This window comes from Oryctolagus cuniculus, chromosome 13 (assembly GCF_051225735.1).
Source record: "Oryctolagus cuniculus isolate XC-2025 breed Fujian yellow rabbit chromosome 13, ASM5122573v1, whole genome shotgun sequence".
NCBI lineage: Eukaryota > Metazoa > Chordata > Mammalia > Lagomorpha > Leporidae > Oryctolagus > Oryctolagus cuniculus.
In genome coordinates this window covers 104,244,729-104,263,019 of record NC_142879.1, presented here as the reverse complement: position 1 = coordinate 104,263,019, position 18,291 = coordinate 104,244,729, and the positions used below count along the sequence as shown (strand labels likewise).

Here is an 18,291-nt window from a genome sequence, read left to right as displayed (position 1 = left end):
AAAAAATTTATTCATGAGGCTGGCATTGCAGCACACACAGCAGGTTAAGGCACCATCTGCAATGCCAACACCCCATATGAGCACTGGTTCGAGTCCCAGCTGCTCCGCTTCTGGTCCAGCTCTCTGCTGGGAAAACTGCAGAAAATGCCCCAAGTGTTTGGACCCCTGCCACACATTTGGGAGAACTGGATGGATTTCTACGCTCCCAGCTTTGGCCTGGCCCAGCCCTGGCCATTGCAGTCATCTGGGAAGTGAACAGGCAGATGGAAGATCCCTCTCTCTCTAACTCTGCCTTTCAACAAAAGAAATCTTCAAAAAAAGTATTCATTTGAAAGGAAGAGAGACAGAGATAGATGTAGACAGACAGACTGATTCACTCTGCAAACACCTGAAACAGCTAGGGATGCAGCAGGCTGAAACCAAGAGCCAGGAACTCCATCCAGGTCTCCCATGTGGGTTGCAGAGGCCCAAGTATTTGAACCCTCACGTGCTGCCTCCCGGGGTCTGCATTAGCAGGAAGCTGGATCATTTAAGGGCTCCTGGAAGCGCCTGTGTTTGGGGCTACCTGTAGCATAGCCACAGACACCCAGACCACCTACTGACATTATCTGTGTTTTAACCAGATCCTCAGTGACTCACGCAAAAATGTGAGAAGCACCGATTTAAGGTAAAACTGTGCAACATTTAATTTTCCTACCGCTCTGAACAGCACTGACGGTGCTCATTAGTGAGCGTCCTCTCTACAGCAATTGTTTATAGACAGCTGGGTAATTGATGCGTGGTAAACGGGCTGGTTCTCTGCCTCCTAGAACTTGTCCAAATGTTGAATCAGACTCACATGCGCAGTGTCTTCTCCAGGACAGAGAAAACTCGCAACATCCGAGTATTTGAGGAGGCTAAGGGATTCTAGAAACCGGCCCTGGGGAGATGTTGCAGGGTGAGGACTGAGGGTGTGGGACTAACAGCCACGACACAAGTGTGTCAAGAGTGGGCGGCTCCAAGAACAGTTCTGAAACAAACGGTGTCAGGTTAGCAGAGCCAAGTAAGTACAGGTAAACGCCTATAGGTGTCTCACTACTGCTAAAGCAGAACAACAAAGCTGTAGTTCAGGTGCCTCTTCTGGGTCAGGTTGCAAAAAGCTGGGGCCAGTGTTGTGGCGGGTAAAAGCCACCTGCCTGCGACACCGGCATCCCATATGGGCGCCTGCTCCTGTCCCCGCTGCTCCACTTCTGATCCAGCTCCCTGCTAATGCGCCTGGGAAAAAACAGTGGAAGATGGCCCTAGTCCTTGGGCCCCTGCTGCCCCTGTGGGAGACCCCGAGGAAGTTCCTGGCCCCTGGCTTCAGCCTGGCCCATCCCTGGCCATTGAGACCATCTGGGGAGTGAACCAGTGGATGGAAGATATCTCTCTATTTCTCTGTAAACTCTGCCTTTCAAATAAATAAATCTTAAAAAATAAAAAAGCTAGAAGTGCATAGTCTCATACTGCAATATATACAGGTAGCTATGGTACCTCCTAATTAGTACGCACATGGTTAGCTGGTGAGCTGGTACTATGGCAAAGGTCTCTGTTCATTGCAGTGGAACATTCCTCTAGTAGTATTAGTGGAAGGTAGAGGTAGAGGTAGGGGTCAGGGGAGAGGTCAAGTTCCCATCTGCTGGTTCACTTCCCAAATGCCTCCAAGAGCCAAGGCAGGCTCCAGGAACACAATTGTCTCCCACGTGGGTGGCAGGAACCCAATTACCTTTCTGCTTCTCAGAATCTGTACTGGCAGGAAGCTGGGGTCAGGAGCTGGAGCCAGGAATCTAACCCAAGTCCTCCGATATGGAATGTAATGTGGGTGTCTTAACCATTGGGCTAAATGCCATTCCTCTGGTGTGGTGTTCTAAGTTCCCAATAAATTCAAATCACAAAGGCCAATGAATAATAATCAGCTGTCACATCGTCTCAGACACCTGGATTTCTGCATCTTAAGACTGCACGGCTGCTGGCAGTCATTAACCAACCGGAGGTCACAGCAGCAGACAGCACATCTGGCATTGAGGGGTGTTACTGCAAACCAGCACGGGGGCTGGTGTTGGGGCTCAGTGGGTTAAACTGGCGCTTGTGACACCAGCATTCCTGATGAGTGACAGTTCGAGTCCCGTCTGCTGTGCTTCTAATCCAGCTCTCTGCTATGGCACCTGGGATGGCAGCAGATGATGGCCTGGGTGCTTGGGCCCCTGCCACTCGTGTGGGAGACCTGGAGGAGTTCCAGGCTCCTGGCTGCTGCCTGGCCCAGCCCTGGCTGTTGCAGCCATTTCGGGAGTGAACCAGCGGATGAAGATCTCTCTGTAGCTCTACCTTTCACATAATAAACAAATCTTTAAACAAGAAGACTTGTCAACACGTGCTGTTAACCTCTTAACTTTCTTCTCAAGTAGAAATCACTGGGGCTGGCATTGACGCCAGGACCCCAGTATGGGTGCCTGTTCGAGTCCCAGCTGTTCCACTTCTGATACAGCTCCTGCTAAAGCACCTGGGAAAGCATCAGAGGATGGCCCAGGTGCTTGGGGCCCTGCAACCATGTGGAAGAACCAGAAGAAGCTCCTGGCTTCTGCCTGACCCAGCCCCAGTGGTTGTGGCCATTTGGGGAGTGAAGCAACAGATGGAAAGGTCTTTGTTTCTCTCTGTGTCTCTTCCTCTCTGTGTAACTCTGTCTTTCAAATAAATAAATCTTTAAAAAAAGATTTGAAAGAATTATGGGGGTGGGAGGAGAGAGAGAGTGAGAGTGTGAGAGAGTGAGAGAATGAGAGAACGAGAGTAAAAGAGTAAGAGCGAGAAGTCTTCCATCTGCTAATTCACTCCCCAAATGGCCACAATGGCTGGAGCTGGGCTGATCCGAAGCCAGGATCCTGGAGCTTCTTCAGGACCTCCCATATGGGTGCAGGGGCCCAAGGACTTGGGCCATCTTCTACTGATGTCCCAGGCCATAGCAGAGCTGGATCAGAAAAGGAGCAGCCAGGACTCAAACCAGCACCCATATGGGATGCCGGCACTGCAAGCTGGGGCTTTAACCCACTGCGCCACAGCACCGGCCCCCAAAAAATAAATCTTTAAGAAAAAAAAATAATTAGTTAAGATGAAGGAATTGGCAACAAATGATTTAACTGCTGATGAGTAGTAATGAATTCTAAGTATTTTCTGAATTCCAAACAAAAGGCCTTGCATCCAGTCCATTGCGAGGCAACGTGGAGCCTACAGGAAGTAAGAGGCATATTTGAAGGCACTTAATTTGTTCCTGCATGGGTTCCACTCTCTGTCTGGAAACAGCCCTTACAGATGTAATCGCAAGTGCACCGTTGCTCCCTGTGCTATGTAGTTCGCAAAAGCACCCTCAGCACTTGTTGGAGGCTCCCTCTCTCCCCGTAGAAGATATAAAGTCACAGCAGCAGTGAGAAAGTTATGTGATGACAGGGCGGAATGGTAATTAGTTGCTAATTAGAATTTTCTGAAATATTAGAGCAATCAGCATAGGAAAATCCCACTCAACATTATGTGTAAGTTGAAATCATCCCAGGGTAGTTATTTTTATTTTTATTTTTTAATTTTTTTTTTTTTGACAGGCAGAGTGGACAGTGAGAGAGAGAGACAGAGAGAAAGGTCTTCCTTTTTGCCGTTGGTTCACCCTCCAATGGCCGCCACGGCCGGCACGTGCTGCGGCCAGTGCACCGCACTGATCCAATGGCAGGAGCCAGGTGCTTCTCCTGGTCTCCCATGGGGTGCAGGGCCCAAGCACTTGGGCCATCCTCCACTGCACTCCCTGGCCACAGCAGAGAGCTGGCCTGGAAGAGGGGCAACCGGGACAGAATCCGGCGCCCCGACCGGGACTAGAACCCGGTGTGCCGGCGCCGCAAGGCGGAGGATTAGCCTAGTGAGCCGCGGCGCCGGCCCCCCAGGGTAGCTCTTAAGTTCTGAAGACAACAGCAGGTCTGAGCACTTCAGCTGAACTGCATCAACATTTCTATCATCTACTCAGTTTTCGGAGTTTACAGCTTGATATTTCTTTTAGGGAGCTATGCTAGTTGGGTGTTTATACCAGATGGTGTAAAAACCTATCTCTTATAAACCTGCCAAAGAAGACAGGTTTTTAAAGAAACTCGGCTTTAATAAACACTCTTTCCCTACTAGAACGGTTCTCTTTCTTTTGCCCTTGGAGATTTCTAAACACTTTTCATCAGGAGAGGTAGTTAGGTAACCAACAAACAGCGAGATATAAACAGATGTTAAAGGCCAAGTCACGTTGGCCTTATACGGACCCTGACTTCATGGTGATACAGCTCAGCTCTCTAAACAACAGTCAGTCATCAAAGGAAGCTTGGCAAAATGTCTCCTTTCACCTCAAATCACAATTGAAAACCTCATTCGAACCAAGAAGAAATTAGAGAAATGATGCAGAAGACAACCAGATAACACAGTCCAGATTTCCCTTGGCTAGAAAGTGCCGTAGGCGCTGTGTCTTGACTTTGGATTTGTAATTAACAAGATGCAATGCTAGGGAGTCCACTCATGGCTATAAATAACATCCAAGAGTTTCATCCAGGGTGGAAAATTCGCATTTCTTCACATGCAACCTAGAACACATCAAACCCGAGCTAGAAATCACACGCGGCATTTTAACAGACTTGTTTGGCTGGTTCTGTATGTATGTACTTACTTTTGGTCATTTGTATATAAGAACATCAGTCATGCCTTATTGTACCCACCCTAGCTGCACCTGACTTCCACACGAGGCAGTTTTGTGAAACAAGGGTGAGGATGAAACCCACACAGAATAAACAGGGCCGAGGGTGGGAGACCCACACCAGCTCCTCAGGGCACTGCCTGCCTCTCTGTTCTCAGCCACGTCTGAAGCCAGCTGACCTTTTCTTGTGGGTTTTAAAGTTAGCTTTGATTCCGCTGCTTCCAACAAAAGTGGTCCTACTACACCTAGATATTATGGTTATCGCCCTGAATATTCCTTTAACAAAACCATCAGAACAGCGCCATTCATGAAATCACCAAAACATGTGGAGTACCTGTGCATTTCTGAAGCTTATCAGTTAATCACTTAGAAAAGTAAACCCCTGGCCGGTGCCGCGGCTCACTAGGCTAATCCTCCGCCCACGGCACCGGCACACCGGGTTCTAGTCCCAGTTGGGGCGCCAGATTCTATCCCGGTTGCCCCTCTTCCAGGCCAGCTCTCTGCTGTGGCCAGGGAGTGCAGTGGAGGATGGCCCAGGTGCTTGGGCCCTGCACCCCATGGGAGACCAGGAAAAGCACCTGGCTCCTGGCTTCGGATCAGCGCGGTGCGCCGGCCGCAGCGGCCATTGGAGGGTGAACCAACGGCAAAGGAAGACCTTTCTCTCTGTCTCTCTCTCTCTCACTGTCCACTCTGCCTGTCAAAAAAAAAAGAAGAAGAAGAAGAAAAGTAAACTCCTTGGGGCCAGCACCGTGGTGCAGAGGGCCCGGCTGCTGCCTGGGACTCTAGCATCCCACGTCAGAGCATCAGTACCAAGTTCCGGCTGCTCCACTTCCAGTCCAGCTCCCTAACACAGCAGAAGAGGGCCCAAGTGCTTGAACGCCTGCCACCCCTGTGGGAGATCTGGATGGAGCGCCTGGCTCCTGGCTTCAACCCCGAGCAGCCCTAGCCATTGTGGCTACCTGGGGAATGAATCAGAGGATGGAATTTCTCTCTGTTTCTGTCTCTGTCTCTCTGCCTTGCTAAAAAAAAAAAAAAAAAAAAAAAAAAAGCTTTAAAAAAAGTGTTATGACTCCGATACAGTTTGAGTGTCCCCACCAAAGGTTCCTGTGTTAGAGATCTTGCTTCCAGGGTGGTGGCATTGAAAGATGGTGTGTGGCCGGCGCCGCGGCTCACTTGGCTAATCCTTCACCTGCGGCACTGGTACCCAGGTTCTAGTCCTGGTTGGGGTGCCGGATTCTGTCCCGGTTGTTCCTCTTCCAGTCCACCTCTCTGCTGTGGCCCTGGAAGGCAGTGGAGGGTGGCCCAAGTGCTTGGGCCCTGCACCCTCGTGGGAGACCAGGAGAAGCACCTGGCCCCTGGCTTCAGATTGGCGTAGCGCGCCGGCCATAGCGACCATTTTGGGGGTGAACCAACGGAAAGAAGACCTTTCTCTCTCTCTCTCTCTCTCACTGTATAACTCTGCCTGTCAAAAGAAAGAAAGACAAAAAGACAGAAAGAGAGAGAGAGAGAGAGAGAGAGAGAGAGAGAAAGAAAGAAAGAAAGAGAAAGAAAGAAAGAAAGAAAGAAAGAAAGAAAGAAAGAAAGAAAGAAAGAAAGAAAGAAAGAAAGAAAGAAAGAAAGAAAGAAAAAGAAAAGAAAGAAAAAGTTGGCATGGACCTTTGGGGCCCAATGGGAAGTTATTAGGTCAGTTTGGGGCAGGTTCTTAAAAGAAATTGAGATATTTCTTGTGGGACCCAGGTTAGTCCCTGAGACAGACTTACAAAATCCGAGCCTGCACACCCAAACTCTCTCTGGCTCTCGGTACTGAGCCGTGATCCTTCCTCCCACATGGGCTCCTGCCATTGCCATTGGCCATGATGCGATGCAGCCAAGACAGCCCTCATTCGAATGGTGCTGTTGCCAGTGCTGTGCACTTGAACCTCCAGGACTGTGAGCTAAAATAATCTCTTTGACCCATGTTGCCTGCCTCGGGAATTTTTTGTAGTAATGCAAAACTAATACAATATGTTCCCTGTTGTGTGACCTAGCTTCTTAAATTCGCTTTTCTCAGGCCAGGCATTTGGTGAAGATGTTAAGATGTTGCTTGGAACATTTGCATCCTAAGCTGGATGCCTGGGTTTGAGTCACATCGCCACATCCAGTTCCAGCTTCCTGCTCACGTGCACAGGGAATCAGCAGGGATGGTGGCTCAAGTACTTGGGTCCCTGCCACCCACGTGGGAGGCCCAGATTGAATTCTGGGCTCCAGGCTTCAGCCTCGCCCAGTTTTGGCTGTTGTGGGCAGCAGTTGGAAAATCTGTGTTTCTGTCTCTCTGATCTTCAAATAAAAGGAAATAATTTTTTTAAATTTTCTATTTCCATTTAAGTTATCTAAGAATTGCCTTCTTAATATTTTCACCCCAACATGCACCAAAATATCTGGTCACTTAGTAGACCCTCAATAATGATTCAATGAGTGAATGAGTAATTTAGATTCATTTTCCCTAAGTTTAGTACCTTATTTTTGCCCCATGTGTCTGCCTTCACATATCCTCATACAAACTGCAGTTTATTCTTAACTTTAAAAGTTTATGGAAAGGAGCTGGAGCTGTGGCATAGCGGGTTAAAGCCCTGGCCTGCAGTGCCGGCATCCCATATGGGCGCCAGTTCAAGTACCAGCTGCTCCACTTATAATCCAGCTCTCTGCCATGGCCTGGGAAAGCAGTGGAAGATGGCCCAAGTCCTTGGGCCCTTGCACACTCGTGGGAGACCTGGAAGAAGCACCTGGCTTCTGGCTTTGGCATGGCTCAGCTCTGGCCATTGCGATCATCTGGGGAGTGAACCAGTGGATGGAAGACCCTTCTCTCTCTCTCTCTCTCTCTCTCTCTCTCTCTCTCTCTGCCTCTCTGTAACTCTCTGCCTTTCAAATAAATAAAATAAACCTTTACCAAAGAAAGGAAGGAAGGAAGGAAGGAAGGAAGGAACCAGAGGATTTATTGATAACATTTAAAGAAAGTTTATGGAAAAATGGAATTTAAAGATGTTTATTTTGATGCAAAAAATTTGAAGTCTGTGCAAACTTTAGAAAATTCATGGAAATAAGCATTATGAAAAACTTCACAGATTTCAAAATTTTTTACCTAATTTTATTTATTTGAAAGCAGAGAGAGAGAGAGAGAGAGAGAGATATCTTCCATTTGTTGTTATACTCCCCAAATGTCTGCAAAAGCCAGGGCTGACACAGGCTAAAGCCAGAAGCAAGAAAACTCCATCAGGGTCTCCCACATGGGTGGCAGAGACCCAAGGACTCGAGCCACCATCTGCTGCCTCCCAGGGTGCACGTTAATGGAAGGTGGATTTGGCAATGGAGCCAGGACTTGAACCCAGGCACCCTGACATGGGATGTGGCACCTTAACCAGGGCACTAAGCACCTGTCCCTCAACATTTTTTACACCAAAATAAACTTGCCTGGTAATCCGTTTTCCATGAACTTTATGAAGTCCCCTCATGCCTGGGCTTTTCCTAATAGGAAGAACTGAGAGTCATCGTGCCTTCCTTCCTCCAAGCAATTCATAAAAATATCACACCCAGCTGGTCCGAGGGGAGGCCAGCATGGATGCGCCTTCCACCAAGAAGTGCCCGATTGTCCGAAACCATTGTTTCTTGTCTCTGAGCGACTTCCGGGCCTTATGCTCGGCCCACCACACCATGATGACTAGAACTGCAAAACAGCCTTTTGTTGGAGCTTTGTGAAAGGCTTTGTGAACATCTAAACAGAGGCCATTCAGGAGCTTCTGCTGCAGGCGTGTGTGCCTCTGCGGACAGCGTGGACAGACCGAAGCAGCCTGGTTCCCTCTTCAGAGAGCGTAGCTGCTCCCAGCCCTTCCCTACTCACCTGGACACACTGGCACACAACCCTCTTCCAGAAGAAACGAGATCTGCCGTGCACTGGTCCCCTCCCCAAATGCCCACAACAGCCGGGGCCAGGCCAGGTTCAAACCAGGATGCGGGAACTCAATCCAGGTCTCCTATGGGGTTGGCAGAAATCCAACTCACTGAGTGGGTCACCTGCTGCCTCCCGGAGTGGGCATTAGCGGGAAGTTGGCTTAGAAGTGGAGGAGCTGGGACTTGAACCCAGGCACTGCCGGATAGAACGGGGCTGTCCTAAGCAGTGTCTTAACCACTGAGTCACCACCGCTTGCCCCTCTTCCAGGCCAGCTCTCTGCTGTGGCCCAGGAGTGCAGTGGAGGATGGCCCAAGTGCTTGGGCCCTGCACCTGCATGGGAGACCAGGAGAAGCCAGGAGCTCCTGCCATCGGATCAGCGCGGTGCGCCGGCCGCAGGGCACCAGCTGCGGCGGCCATTGGAGGGTGAACCAACAGCAAAAGGAAGACCTTTCTCTCTGTCTCTCTCTCTCACTGTCCACTCTGCCTGAAAAAAAAAAAAAAAAAAAAAAAAAAAAAGAAAGAAAGAAAGAAAGAAAGAAAGAAAGAAAGGACTGTCACAAGCAAACTCCCCTACAAGAGACTAGCTCTGGTGAAGTTGGGATGAGGTCAGAAGGAGAAAAACAGGTGCCTAGGCAAATACGGGCACTACAAGGGAAGAATGAGAAATATGGGAAACTGGTGGCTACCTATCAAGGGTCAGGAATCTTTGGGATCGTGTAGGAATGTGCTTAACCTGTCCCTTTTCTCTCAGTCTCTCTCCCGTTGACTTTCTCGACATCCTGCTCTCAACCTGCCTTGCTGGAATTTGCCTTCTTAGATTTCTTCCTTGGATGCTCTGCTTTTTGCCTCTTTTTTTTTTTTTTTAAGATTTACTTATTTATTTATTTGAGAGGCAGAGCTACAGACAAAGAGAGGGAGAGACAGAGAGAGAGAGGTTTTCCGTGTGTTGGTCACTCCCCAAATGGCTGCAACAGCTGGAGCTGTGCTGATCCAAAGCCAGGAGCCAGGAGCTTCTCCCAGGTCTCCCATGAGGGTGAAGGGTCCCAAGGACTTGGGCCATCTTCCACTGCTTTCCCAGGCCATAGCAGAGAGCTGGATCTGAAGAGGAGTGGCCAGGACTTGAACCAGCGTCCGTATGGGATGCTGGCGTCACAGTTGGAGGCTTGATCTACTACGCAGCAGTGCTGGTCCCTCTTTTTGCCTCTTTAATGTGGTTTATCCCCAGCTCCCATCCTTGGCTTTGTTTTTCTCTCCCTTTGTATAGTCAGTATATTCTCTTCTGTTGATTTCCTATAGTCCCATGGATTTAGATGGTGCCTATAGATGGACAGAATAAAAATATCCACTTTTTTGTTCTCTAAGCTTCAGATAATTCCATTCACTTTCCTGGTGGGTATTTCCATGTTGAGATCCTACAGACATTCTAAACTTGACATGTCTGAAACAAACTGCATCATCTCTAAATCAGTTGAAGCCTTTCTGTTTTTGTAAAGATTTTTAAAATTTATTTGAAAGGCAGAGTTACAGAGAGGAAGGGAGAGTGAGAGCGAGAGGAAAGCCAGAGAGAGAGAGAGAGAGAGAGAGAGCAAGAGAGAGAGAGAGAGAGAGAGAGAGAGAGAGATCTTCCATCTGCTAATTTACACATCAAACGGCCGGGATGGCCACAGCTGGGCCAGGCTGAAGCCAGAAACCTGGAACTCCATCCGGGTCTCCCGTGTGGGTGCAGGGGCCCAAAGACTTGGGCCATCTTCTGCTGCTTTCCCAGGTGCATTAGCAAGGAGCTGGACCAGCTGAAGCAGCAGGGACTTGAACCGTAAGGGACTTCGGTGTCACAGGCAGTGGCTTCACCCACTGTGCCAAAACGCTGGCCCCTTTTTCATTTTGTTTGCCAAGAATCCCTATTTCATGGAAGCCAAGGAGAAACCGAACAGTGTATGGACACAGGATCAGAACCAGCTGCGGCAGGAGCTGGACAGCCTGATGATTTCTCGCTCAGAATTGTCCTCAACTCTCCTCTGTGTACCTGTTTTCCTTTCTATTCCTACAACTATTTACTTGAGCTTTCTGGAAAGCAGTTATGTCAATTGGAAACAGCTAAGCCTTTTTCTTGTAAGAGTTCTTTATTTGAAAGGAAGAGTTGCAAAGAGAGAGGAAGAGACAGAGAAATCTTTTACTCCCTGATTCACTCCCCAGATGGCTGTAATGGCCACGGCTGGGCCAGGATGAAGCCAGGAGCCAGGAGCTTCTTCCAGGTCTCCAACGTGGGTGCAGGGGCTCAACCACCTGGGCCATCTTCCACCGCTCCATTGGCAGGGAGCTAGATCAGAAATGGAACAGCCAGGACACAAATCGGTGCCTACAGGGGATGCTGGCATCACAGGGATGTTTTATTCTGCTGGATTCCAACACTGACACCAACAATTAAGTCTTTTCAAAGCTTCTTTTAAGCTTTACTTTTTTCAAAATATCTATCTATCTGTTTATTTCTTTATTTGAAAGGTAGAGAGACAGGGAAAGACAGAGAGAGAGAGAGAGAGAGAATGAGAGTCTTCTATCTTCTGGTTCACTCCCCAAATGGCCACAATGGCCAGGGCTGAGCCAGGCTGAAGCCAGGAGCCAGGAACTCCATCTGGACCGCCCATGTACCTGATAGGGGCCCAAGTACTCTGCTGCCCTCCCAGGAGCGTTAGCAGGGAGCTGGATTGGAAGTGGAGCAGCTGGGACTTGAACCAGCACTCTGATTTGGAATGCAGGCACCACAAGCCATGGTGTAACCCACTGTGCCACAACACTGCCCTCTTTGCAGCTTTATTAAGCAGAATGAGAGCAGCCTTTACTTTGAACTTGACTTTGGCACACAATGTAGACGATGCTCTTTTGAATCCTCTCTGCCTGATGGTCCATTACAACAAAGTTTGGCATTCAAGGATGCCCTCCGCCCCCATGCAGTGGGTCTGTCACCAGGCTGGAATGGCTTTCCTGCACCCAAGGTGGAGCAGGGCTCGGGCCTTCTGCGGGCTCCCTTCCCCCCACCCACATGCTGCCCTGTGAACCAAAGACGTCCCAGCCGCGAGGCAGGCAGGGTCCACTAGGGGGCTCCCCCGCTCCCACCTGAGCTGCACCTGGGGACGCTCTCAGGCGGTGTCTAACAGGTACACTTTGTGTGATCCGTTGTTTCAGACGCAAGGGGACAGCCAGTCCTGGCTGCTCCATCTTGACCACAGGCGGAAGTCCAGGTCTGTCTTTTGGAACCAACTGCAGATTTTAAAACTCTTGCATGCTTCTGGGCTTTCCTGTCCCTTTGCGACATCCTCCTCTCCCACCCTGCCTGCCTGGGTTCCAGTACCACCATCCCCACAAAGCTTCCCATCACTTCAGCCCCACACAACGAGCCTCCCCTCACTCCCCGGCGTCAGGAGCTTAACCCACGGAGCTTGGCTTCCTAACGAAGCCCTGAGCACCTGCGCGCACAGATCATTGCTTCCTCACTAATCTCTGCACCAAGCATGGTGGTTGGAATGCAGTAGCTACTCCACAAACGCTTGCTGGAACAAACTGGTTCCAACTGGTTTGAGGGCACTTCCAAAAATTCATGAAAAAAAAAGGAATTAAAAAATAAGTCTATTTTGGTGCAATGTTGAAATCTGTGCATTTTTTTTAAAAGATTTATTTATGTGAAAGGCAGAGTTACAGAGAGAGAGACAGAGATCTTCCATCTGATGGTTCACTCCCCAAATAGCCACACCCAGCTGGGGCTTGGCCAATGCCAGGAACCTGGAACTCCTTTGGGGTTTCCCAAATGGGTGGCAGGGGCCAAATACTTGAGCCGTCCTCTGCTGCCTTCCCAGGTGCATTAGCAGGGAGCTGGATTGGAAGTGCAGCAGCCGGGACTCCAACTGGTGCTCACACGGGATGCCGGTGCTGCAGGCGGTGGCTTACCCCACTGTGCTACAACACCAGCCCCCCTGGAGGTTTATAATACACATTCTCCATGAACTTTTTGAAGTGTCCTCATATTTCAGTGGACTATTTCAAATGAAACGTTGTGTCTAAGTTCACTGAAGCAGAGGATAATCTTAGCTGTTGTTGTTATTTTATAAATCGTTTCCTTTAACTTATACACGACTTATACATCGCTATACTCTCAAGTTAGGACACTGTACTTGTTTGAATCCAGTACGTCCCTGGCAACATTCTCAGCCGTCGGCTCGCAGCGATTCTCAACAAAATGGCTTTGCTGGAAGGATGTCTGTTTGTAGCCTTCCTTCCCGAAGGTTCCAGATTGTTTGCACACATGTCAGCGGTTTGCTTTGGTTCCTTGTGAGGCGCATGAGAGCTTTTCAGTGTGTGGCAGACGCTGAGAAAGGGCTTGGGTATTTACAGCTCCTGCTGGGCAGGAAGCAACTATGAGCAGCCACGCAAACCACCTCGCGTTGCTGCTCCTGCAGTGAGTCCGCCCGCCTGGCAACAGAGTGGCAGCCCAGTCCCTGGCAGGGCGCGCTGTTGCGTCGGGGGGAGCCGATGGGGAACTGGACGATAGGATGGACAGGAGTTGGATCCAGCCCTCCTCTGTGGACGGCCCATGCTCTCTTATGTCCCCCAACGCCCTCACCTCTGGAACACTTTGTGCAACTTGTACATTAACTTAGTTGAGGCCTTAGTGGTTCTTTTAGGACCTACAGAACATATTGATATAGGAGCCCGCGTTCTGGCGTAGCACATAAAGTCACCACCTGTGACGCCGGCATCCCACATGTCCCGGCTGCGCCACTTAGGATCCAGCTCCCTGCTAGTGTGCCTGGGAAAGCTGTGGAAGATGGACCAAGTGTCAGGGCCTTTGCATCCATGTGGGAGACCCAGATGAAGCTTGTGGCTTCTGGCTTAGGCCTGGCCCAGTCCTGGCTGTTGTGGCCATCTGGGGAGTGAATCAGAGGATGGAAGATGTCTCTCTCTTTGTCTCTCTCCTTCTCTCTGTATCTCTGATTTTAAATAAATAAGTAAAAAATAAGTAAATCTTTTTTAAAAAAGAAACTATTGATATAAAGAGGTAAATAGGACATCCTCGCTGTAGAATAGACATAAAAACATGTGCATGTATGTATCTCCATGAGCAAATAAATAACACATATCACCTATGACCATACATCCAGAGTGTCATTATAGCTTCTGATATGTACCTTCCTGACATATATGTATATATATCTCACTATTATATACCACCTTGTGCTTGATATTTCAAAAATTGCGATTTGTGTTTTCCCTTTCATATCTTCCAACTCAGTATCTTTTTAAATCCCCGAAACAGTGACATGTAAAATATAATCTTATACAAACATCACTTTTATTTAAGTTTTACTTACTTTTATTTATTTGAAAGGCAGAGAGAGAGAGAGAGAGAGATCGTCCATGCCCTGGTTACTCTCCAAATATCCACCCCAGCAGCGGCTGGGTTAGGTTGAAACCAGGCGCCAGAACTCCCCCAGTTCTCCCACATGGGTGGCCACCACCTGCTGCCTCTCAGGGTGTGCGCTGTAGGAAGCTGATCAGAGCAGAGCTGGGAGTCCACCCCAGACCCACTGATGAGGGATGCGAGTGACCCAAGGAGTGGCTTATCTGTGGCACAGTGCCCACTCCCAGACTTCACTGTTTGCTCTGATTCCCTGCTCTCTGTTCTTTCTGAACTACCTGCATTTTAATAAAGACATAATGCTTAACCCAAAGGGATTCCTGTTAAGTGTTGGAAATGCAGGCACAGTGGGAATAAACATGTTGCATGCCTGGTGCCCATATGGGATGCTGGCAGCACAGGCGGAGGCTTCATCCGCTATGCCACATCACTGGGGCCTGAATTCAAGGCTCTTAAGAAACAATTACAGGCCAGCACCGCGGCTCACTAGGCTAATCCTCCACCTAGCGGCGCCGGCACACCAGGTTCTAGTCCCGGTCAGGGCGCCGGATTCTGTCCCGGTTGCCCCTCTTCCAGGCCAGCCCTCTGCTGTGGCCAGGGAGTGCAGTGGAGGATGGCCCAAGTGCTTGGGCCCTGCACCTCATGGGAGACCAGGAGAAGCACCTGGCTCCTGCCATCGGATCAGCGCAGTGCACCGGCCGCAGCGCGCCAGCCGCGGTGGCCATTGGAGGGTGAACCAACAGCAAAGGAAGACCTTTCTCTCTGTCTCTCTCTCTCTCTCACTGTCCACTCTGTCTGTAAAAAAAAAAAAAAGAAGAAGAAGAAGAAGAAACAATTACAGGGTCTGGCGCTGTGGCGTAGTGGGGAAAAGCCTCTGCCTGCTGTGCTGGCATCCCATATGGGCCGGTTCAAGTACCAGCTGCTCCACTTCTGATCCAGCTCTCTGCTATGGCCTGGGAAAGCAGTGGAAGATGGCCCAAGTCCTTGGGCCCCTGCACCCGCATGGGAGACCCAGAAGAAACTCCTGGCTCCTGGCTTCAGATCAGTGGAGTGAACCAGCAGATGGAAGACCTCTCTCTGTCTCTCTCTGCCTCTGCATCTCAAAAAATAAATAAAACTTTTAGAAGAAACAATTACAGAATTCTAAGCTGGATATTGTTCGACAAAATCATACTGAGAGGCAATGTTTGTTTTTGTTTTTTTTTTTTTTTTTTTTTTTTTTGACAGGCAGAGTGGACAGTGAGAGAGAGAGACAGAGAGAAAGGTCTTCCTTTGCTGTTGGTTCACCCTCCAATGGCTGCCGCGGCTGGGGCACCACGCTGATCCAAAGGCAGGAGCCAGGTGATTCCTCCTGGTCTCCCATGGGGTGCAGGGCCCAAGCACCTGGGCCTTCCTCCACTGCACTCCCTGGCCACAGCAGAGAGCTGGCCTGGAAGAGGGGCAACCGGGACAGAATCCAGCGCCCCAACCGGGACTAGAACCCGGTGTGCCGATGCCGCTAGGCGGAGGATTAGCCTAGTGAGCCGCGGCGCCGGCCGAGAGGCAATGTTAATAAAGGAGGTTGGATGTGAGAAACGTGGGAACTCTTTGTACTACTTTGCAACTTTTGTTTTGTAAATTTATGCTGCTCTGAAACCAAAGGTCTATTTTTAAGAAAGACAAATCATTCAAGTGACTCATGTCACTTGAATGACCTCAACTCAAGGAGAAATTAGTTTAAAAAATAAGAATACTTCCCTCAATTTGCATAAAAATTAACAGTTACCCAGATGATATTAACTTGGTTGGAGGGTGGCGTGGGAATCTGTATCATATAAAAGTACTGCCATTGAAATGCTATTAAATTAATTTTACCTGCTAGGGCGTAGCGGGTTGAGCTGCCATTGGCAGTGCCAGCATTCCATATGGGCACTGGTCAGAGTCTAGGCTACTCTGTGCCTGGGAAGGAAGTGGAGGATGGCCTGGGTCCCTGGGCCCATTTGGGGGACCCGGATGAGCTCCTGGCTCTTGGCTTTTTGGAGGGTGGACTTGCAGATGGAAGATCTCTGTCTCTCCCTGTCTCTCTGTAATTCTTTCAGATAAATAAAAATAAATCTTTTAAAAAATGCATTTTACTTAACCTGTTATATAGATGCTTTACTAACAGCATCATCTGAAATCAAATTGGCACCAATATCCTGTGTTTTAAAATAGACTACATTTAAATTCTTTGAGAATTACTGATATCTTTATTAAAATGTTTATTTTCATCTACTTGAAAGGTAGAGAGAGAGAGAGAGACAGAGAAAGACACACAGGGGGAATTGATCTTTCATCTACTGATTTGGCTCAACATTCCCACACCAGCCAGGGCTGTGCCAGGCTAAAGCCAGGAGCCAGGACACCATCTGGGTCTCCCACATGGGTGGCAGGGGCACTTACTGTCTCTCAGGATGCACCGGCAGGAAGACAGATCGGAAATGGAGGAGGCAGGACGGGAGCCAGCACTCAGACATGGGATGCGCACATCTCACGCAGTGGCTTAACGCACTGTGCTCCAGCGCCTGCCCCGTGTTCTTGTCTGACCAGGTGGAGTTCACTCGCAGTGATCCACGCACGGATTATCTACTCGAGACCTTAGCTGCTTCATCTGCAGACTGGAGATGACGTTGAATTCTACTCCTGGACGTATCATCAGACTTAAAAGAGTTACTGCCGGTAAAGGGCTCAGAGCGGTGCCTAAGGCTCAGAGGAAACCCGATGGATGCCAACAGTCGCTATCAACTTTTGCCAATTTGCAAGCAGTTTTCTTATACCAGATGATCCATTCGTCTACAAAACTTGCCAGGCATAATTTTTGGTTAATCCATTCCTCTAAATTATACTAAGAAAAGTGATTTCAAGATTAGCTGATGTACAATATAGTTGGTGGGACACAGCTATTTTGGCTATTATTCTTCTCTCCTATTATGAATTAGAAATCAAGAATCCTTGAAAAAAGAACAACAGAGACATTAATAGATTCTCAGTTTTTCTCTCCCCAGGTTAAAAATCAGTGTTAGGGGTGGGTATGTGGTGGTGAATGGTGGGTTTGTGGCGATATATAGCAGTGAAGCCTCAGGCTGTGGTATGGCATCCCATACCAGAATGCCTGGAGTTGAGTCCTGAATTACTCTTCATCTTAGCGTCCTGCCAGTGTGTAACCTGGGAGGCAGCAGGTGGTGGTTCGAGAACTTGGGTCCCTGCTACCACTTGGGACATCTGGATTGAGTTCTGGACGCTTGTTTTTGACCTGGGCCGGCCCTGCTTGCTATGGGCATCTGGGGAGTGAACCAGTGGATGGGAGATCTCTCTCTCTCTCTCTCTCTCTCTCTCTCTCTCTGTCTTTATGCATTTCAAAGAAGTCAAATAAAAAAATAAAATACATTTTAAAAATAAATTTTCATTTGTTTTTCAGGTAATTTTTCCTATGTAAATCAAACCAACAACAGGAATGATATCAAGAACTTGTGTAGCATTAACTCCCTGCCAGGCACTGCTTTTGTGTTTGTTGTTTTTAAGATTTGTTTATTCTGTTTCTAGTGGCAGGGTCTGGGGAAGGGGTGGCAGGTGCCGTGTCCGGCAGGGAAGGTGGCAAGAAGCAGCCCCTGCAACCGCCCAGGAGGCAGGCTGAGGAGGTGGCCCAGGAAGATAAGGCTTGCAAGCAAAAATAAGAAGAGGAGCCGAAGCAAAGGCAGCGGGGAGCGGCCCCTTCGCCACAGGCTGAATTAAGAAATCTGGCAGTCAGCCGTTCCCACTGTGGCGTAGCGGGTAAAGCCGCCGCCTGCAGTGCCAGTATCTCCTATGGGCGCCTGTTCAAGACCCAGCTGCTCCACTTCTGATCCAGCTCTGTGTTACGGCCTGGGAAAGCAGTGGAAGATGTTCCAAGTGCTTGGGCCCCTGCACCCCTGTGGGAGACCCAGAAGAAGCTCCTGGCTCCTGGCTTTGATCGGCGCAGCTCCGGCCGTTGTGGCCAATTGGCGAGTGAACCAGAGGATGGAAGACACCCCCCCCCAACTCTTCCTTTCAAATAAATAAATAAATAAACAATTTTTTTTTTTTAAAGCCAGCCGTTTCCTGTGCCTGAAGTGATGATGCCCTTGGTTCCATTCCTGGCTAAACACCTGGATTCCCAGCCATAGCATCTTTCTGCCTCGCACAGTTAGAATGAAGTGTTTAGAGTTAAGTGTTATCTTGGAGCCTGTTGTACGTTTACGA

The 18,291-nt window shown here is 49.1% G+C and overlaps 1 long non-coding RNA gene and 1 pseudogene across 1 annotated transcript in view; one reads left to right on the top strand and one right to left on the bottom strand.

Annotated features, from left to right (window-relative positions):
* Positions 1-18,291, bottom strand: part of LOC138844904 (uncharacterized) — a 51,423-nt gene that overhangs the window by 2,803 nt on the left and 30,329 nt on the right. The window lies entirely within an intron of this gene.
* LOC149122831 (translation machinery-associated protein 7 pseudogene) lies at positions 16,698-17,848 on the top strand (annotated as a pseudogene).